Below are 6,842 nucleotides of genomic sequence, written 5' to 3'. Positions count from 1 at the left end.
GCGGATGGTGACTGCAGCCATGAAATTAAGATGCTTGCTCCTTAGAAGAAAAGCTATGACCAATCTAGAGAGCATATTAAAAAGCAGAGACATTACTTTACCAACAAATGTCCATCTAGTCAAAGCTATGGTTTTTCCAGTAGTCATGTGTGGATGTGAGAGTTGGACTATAAAGAAAGCTGAGCACCAAAAAACTGATGCCTTTGAACTGTGGTGTTGGAGAAGACTCTTGAGAGTCCCTTGACTGCAAGGAGATCCAGCCAGTACATCCTAAAGAATATCAGTCCTGAGTGTTCATTGGAAGGACTGATACTGAACCTGAAACTCCAAAACTTTGGCCACCTGATGCCAAGAACTGACTCATTGGAAAAGACCCTGAAGCTGGGAAAGACTGAAGATGGGAGGAGAAGGGGACAACAGAGGATGAGATGGTTGGATGGCATCACCAACTCAATTGACATGAGTTTGAGTAAGCTCTGGGAGCTGGTGATGGACAGGGAAGTCTGGTATGCTGCAATCCATGGGGTGGCAAAGGGTTGGACATGACTGAGCAACTGAACTGAACTGATTAGTGGCTTTCTAATTTTAAGGAAAATAGAAAAAAATATTAAACCAATGAGAAATATAAAAAGAACTAATCAAGACCAGAGTATTGAACAACATGCCCACACATATAGAAGTAGCTTGCACCTATTTTCTTGTCTTGCATAGTTTTAGATTTTGACCACTGACATTTTGAAACAATATTAGGATAAGACTTTTATAAAATATTTGTTCCTCCTTTTTCATTTGTCACCAACAATCCCAAGGATGTATGGCTGAAGATCAGAAAAGGCATGGTAAAGAAAGTGACTTAAAATCGCTCAATGTGCTTGTTTTATTATTACTTTTTTTCTTCATGAGAAGTTAGTGAATAACAAGTAAAATAATATGAAACATTAGAAAATAACAATAAAGAAAAAAAATAGTGTACTGGATAAACAATAGGTGAAAAACCAATTGATCTGAATTTAAAGTTTCTCCTTAAAACTACAAAGCTACAACTCTAGGAAGTGATTCTTATAGAAAAGATTTCATACATTGTCCTTCTCCACAACTTAGAGGTGTCCTAGGAGCCAGATGATCATTCAGCAAGACACGTGAATCCCTTAACCACCAGTGACTCATATTCAAAAGCACAGCACAAAAGGAAAACATACAGAAGATGCAAATTTGATTTTAACCAATTATCTATATACCTTCCTACAATATCAGCCAACATTTGAGATAAGCTTTCTGGCAAAGTTACAAATATCAGCAGTCTTTTGACTTTTTGATAAGACAGAAAGACTTGTAACTAGCATTAAGAATCTTTTTGAAACACCTTCCTATATATTTCACTCTACCCTGCAGGATACCATTACAGTGGCATTGTCTCTAATATATTATTTATGTCCACTTAAAAAGATTTACACAGAGCTTAAAGAACTTTTAATTCTTTACAATATGTAAAAGGCAAGGATGTCCAGCTACCTGTGAAATACATTAAAACAAAACTGGGCAGTGCACTAAGAGAGAAGCCTGCAATTTTATAGTCAAAAAGGGGTAATAAATAATCTATTTTACATCAATGGACAGTAATACTTATACAATTATCATAATTGTACAAAATGATTCTATCAATAAAAAACCAACAAGAATAACAAAAACATAATTCAATTTTAAATAAAATTTTATAGTTACTCAAAGCTTGGAAGCTAATAAGTTTGGGGTACTTGGTCACTAGTCTTAGCAAATATTTACTAATATGATTTAGCTTCTTATAGCCATGGAAATAACTAATAATAGGTATTGAAAACAAGAGAATAGACCCAAAATGGAGTCAGTTTTCCTAAGCCTCATGTCACAAAAGACTTAATTACAGTTTCAGCTCTCTCAGCAATGAAATCTTAAACCAGCCAGTTGGGAATTACCTGTTTAGTTGCATAATCTGCCTGGTAGGCCCCTACCATCCCCTAAAGTTGGCTTTGCAATAACCAACCCACTTCTTTGGCTCATACATCTTGCTTGTTCCCACTCCCCTATGGCTATCAAAGTCTTTTCATTTTGTAGAGCTCCTTGGAACTCCTTTCTATCTGCTAGATTAGATACTGTCTGATTGGAGTCAATTTTTTGATTAAATAAACTCAAAGTGTTTAATATTCTTCAGTTTATCTTATAACAGTTCTGACTTAAGAAGAAATGAACTGAAGGAGACCTCCAAAAGCCCTCAAGAACAACAAGCAAGATACAGTAGGTACCTGTTGAACACTTTGAGCCAGCAGCTTTTATGCTGCCTCTGGATGTGGCGGATAAGTCCTCCTCGGATCCCAGCCTCAGTGTTTGCATCATGAACTTGAAGCCTTTGTTCGAGCATTTCTTCCACTGGACTGGTCCAGAAACAAGCAGGGTCAAATTAGATTCGACTTAAAAAACTGGGCTGGGTCCAGCTTAGAAACTAAACTGGGTCTGGGGTAAAACCGGATTTTATTTAAACTAGACTTGATCCAGTGTGAGGCCTCAGATGAATAGAATTTTGTTTTAAGGCTGAAAAAATAGGTTAGCCTTACCAAAGATAGTCTTGAATTACAGTAGCCATGGTGGAGAACTTCCAACCATCTTAGATAAACTTGTCCATTTAGGAGATTCCCTAGAGCAAAAGAGGTCTCAGCCAGGCACTCACTGTCAAGGGTAGAGGGGAAATTGTTTTTCTTCCTCTGTGGTTTCTAGTGACCAGGATGAGACCGCTGGGCACCCCCACTTGCTCTAGAACTTGTGGCATCCTAGGAAAACTGCAGAAAGCCAGCCAAAGGTGAAAAACCTCATGAAGTCAGCCCCGGAACACCTCTCTTTCTGTGGTGCCCAGTCGAGAGAAGACACTACAGTTGGGCAGAAAACACTTGTAAGATATTGTACTGTTACTCATGGGTTTGCTTTTGGGTCAGTCAGTCAGTCAGTCAGTTCAGTCACTCAGTCGTGTCTGACTCTTTGCGACCCCATGGACTGCAGCACACTAGGCCTCCCTGTCCATCACCAACTTCCAGAGCTTACTCAAACTCATGTCCATCATGTCGGTGATGCCATCCAACTATCTCATCTTCTGTCATCCCCTTCTCCTCCCGCATTCACTCTTTTCCAGCATTAGGGTCTTTTCTAATGAGTCAATTCTTCATGTCAGGTGGTCAAAGATTTGAAGTTTCAGTGTCAGCATCAGTCCTTCCAATGAATATTCAGGACTGATTTCCTTTAGGATGTACTGGTTGGATCTCCTTGCAGTCCAAGGGACTCTCAAGAGTCTTCTCCAACACCACACTTCAAAAGCATCAATTCTTCAGCGCTCAGCTTTCTTTATAGTCCAACTCTCACATCCACTCATGACTACTGGAAAAATCATAGCTTTGACTAGATGGACATTTGTTGGTAAAGTAATGTCTCTGCTTTTTAATATGATGTCTAGGTTGGTCATAACTTTTCTTCCAAGGAGCAAGCACCTTTTAATTTCATAGCTGCAGTCACCATCTGCAGTGATTTTGGAGTCCAAAAAAATAAAGTCTGCCACTGTTTCTACTGTTGGTCCCCATCTATTTTCCATGAAGTGATAGGACCAGATGCCATGATCTTAATTTTCTGAATGTTGAGTTTTAAGCCAACTTTTTCACTCTTCTCTTTCACTTTCATCAAGAGGCTCTTTAGTTCGTCTTCTTTTTGTTCTGCTTTTGGGTACCCATTGATTATCAAGCTTATCTTTCCCTGGGACAGCTATTGCCTTCTTGTTGGTCTCAATTTGTATTCTGAGAATCTGAATTGACAACCATCAAGTTGGGGCCCCAAAATTATGGTCAGAAAGAACTGTGGGTTGCACCCTATTTGCAGCCAGGACCAGACCACACCTGGAGTTGGATGTTAATGGCAATGCTCAGAGTTTTCCACTGCAACTCCTGCTGGCTAATGTCAAGGATGAAAGGATGGCCTCCAGTGATGTGCAGGAGATGAGGGAAGTTCTTCTTTGACAGTGGTTTGTTGGTAAATAGGTAACAAGCTCTCCAGGGAAAAAATTTCCTGATTTGTAGCATTTTTCTCCCTATAGCTTCAATACTCCCACCTGGGCAGATACCATACTATCACACATGAACTGGGATTTTTCTGCAGGTCCTCCTAGATCAGATTAAGGCCATCAAAGAATTAAAACAAAATAATTTTAAAAACTGTTAACAGTGGAATCTCAAACTCTCCAGACATTTCTCAACATTTTGTATAGAGTGAGAACCAAACCAGAAAATGAAATAACTCTACCTTCTTAAAGGCAAATGGGAAATTCATAGGCATCTTTATCACTGTGGCTTAATGAAGCTGGGGTGCGCTTGTGGGAATAAGCTAAATGGAATACCCAGCACCACAGTCTGCCATCTCCTCTGTGCCATCGACTTTCCAAGGAAAGAAGGAAATCACCACAGATTCCTTCCTGAGCCTAATTCCATCACCAGTGCTGCTTCTGAGAACTTCAGCCTATCATATGCTCATGATTTCTCATCCTTGGTCCTAATTCAATAAATCTTACCTCTTTTTCTGCTTAACAACATACGTTTTTTTTTTTTTCTTGCTGGCATCTTTGACTCAGTGTTGGGGAAGGAAAACTTTAATCATCACCAAACCGATAAAGGAAAATAAAGGAAGGAGAGGAAGACATAATCTTTTTCTACTTTATGTATTATCTACCTGATACTCCTGGATCTTTCAATAGGCTCAGGCTTCTTTTTTATGCTGTCAGTAAAAGCAGGTAGAATCTGGCAACTATGTATGATTTTTACCACATTGGGGTAGAGAGTGAAGAAAGATCTGGCTCTGTAGATGTGCACAATTCGCAACTGGTACAAAAATAATTCATCCAATGAAGAGGAAGAGTTATTTAATGAATGGTTGTTAGGTGTATGATGGGTTTAATAAAGAATATGGGAGAGCAAAAAAAAAAAAATACTTTGAATCGGAAATGTAGAAGGAAGAAAAATCTACCAATTATGAAATATATTACCTATCAATCTTGATTTCCAACTGGTGTTACAACTATATCCAACCCATTCTGAAATGCTAATAGCTGCAGCTGTGCCTTGGATTAACTTCCTCAGCATGGCCCTGAAACTCTGCACCTTCTAGCACTCTGGTCTTGGCTAGATAAATTTTGCTCCTATCTTATCTTGAGCAGTCTGTGTTCATCTCATTATCTAATTGGATAGACACCATAATATTGCCAATAGAAGTATCACATAGAGTATGTATGAGGTAAGCTTGTATGTATGATTTCTTACTTAGCTTACAAATAATAAAGCCACATATAACCATTAACATGTCTGTTAAGCTCCTTGTGGTCAAAGACTATGTTGTGACTTTTTCACACATGCATCTGAAACAACTAACTATCTTAGAATCTTCCATCCAGTCCCTACTGCCTGACACTTTGGGGAAGATAAAGTATTGTTTAAAATCCAGTGGTTAAGACTCCAGACTTCCAGTGCAGGGGGTGTGGTTTCTACCCTTGGTTGGGAAACTAAGATCCCACATGCCATGGGGCACAGCCAAAAGAAAAGAAAAGAAAATACTCATTCCTTGAAATAAACATATTTTATCTAGGATGAAACATTTATTATATTGTTTCCTATATTGGCCTGAGCATGGGAGTCAACTAAGGGAGATTATTTTTTTCTTAATACAGAGTTTCTGTCATATCTTTTCAGTATTTACAGGGATTGACCCTGAGCATCTGCATTGAACATGTGTCCCAATGGCTCATGTTATAGTGAACTTAGGAAATGTTGCTTTATTAAGCTCACTCACTGTAATCAAGTCAAGTGGAGGCTCTGAAGCAAAAGGGGAAAAGGCCTGAGCCAAAGGGCTGCTCAGGCATGATAGATCTGGTTGAATCTTGACAGTAGAACAGAAAGCAATAGTCAGAAAAGAACTACTGGCCCACAAGAAGCACTGATGAATTATAGATCACTATTGCCCTGGACCGACTTGCCTGTTCCTGTGCATGTTGTTTTTGTTGCATGTGTATGCATTTCTAACCCCACAGATTTGATTCTCATCTACCCTAATTTGCCCACTTATGCTTATACCATGTGTGGTGTTTAGTATATTGCTTTTAACAGTTTAAGTCCTCAAAAATGGTCAACTGCTGACCATTGGACCAGTGATCAAAATCTGTTCAAGTGTCTGAAAATCTCTGAATACATTTAATCTCAGAGCCACGGCATGACTCTAGAAGAATAATCATTATCCTTTCCATTCTGGAAGCTTTATTTGTGTCTGCTTACTATGCTCAAATCTGTTCTAGACTTTAAAGTTTTGTCCAGATTCCTAATGATGGTCATATCTATCCAGAAAGAACCATACCTGCTCTTCTCCTCAATATTTATTTCACTTAAAATGTATTGTTTCCCAAATTGCAACTTAAAAGCAAGATATCTTTGTAAGACTTTTACTTCCTACACAGTTTGCCAGAAAATGAAAAACCAGTCCAGATTTTCATAAAATAACTCTATGAAGACTTACCTATCTATACCCTTTCACAGTCAGCTTTAGGTATACAAGCTAGTATAAGGATTCTAAAACAAGAGAAACCAGTTGCTGCTCTAGCAAATAAAGACAACTGCTTGACAAACTTCTATTGACTTTTATCACTGCTTTTGAGAGGCCCTTGGACAGCAAGATCAAACCAGTCAATCCTAAAGGAAATTAACTCTGAATATGAATTGAAAAGACTGATGCTGAAACTGAAGCTCCAATACTTTGCCCACCTGATGCAAAGAGCCAACTCATTAGAAAAGCCC

Source organism: Cervus canadensis, chromosome 3 (assembly GCF_019320065.1).
Source record: "Cervus canadensis isolate Bull #8, Minnesota chromosome 3, ASM1932006v1, whole genome shotgun sequence".
In the NCBI taxonomy this organism is placed as follows: Eukaryota; Metazoa; Chordata; class Mammalia; order Artiodactyla; family Cervidae; genus Cervus; species Cervus canadensis.
The sequence above is the reverse complement of the archived record's forward strand: the minus strand, read 5'-3'. Positions refer to the sequence as shown.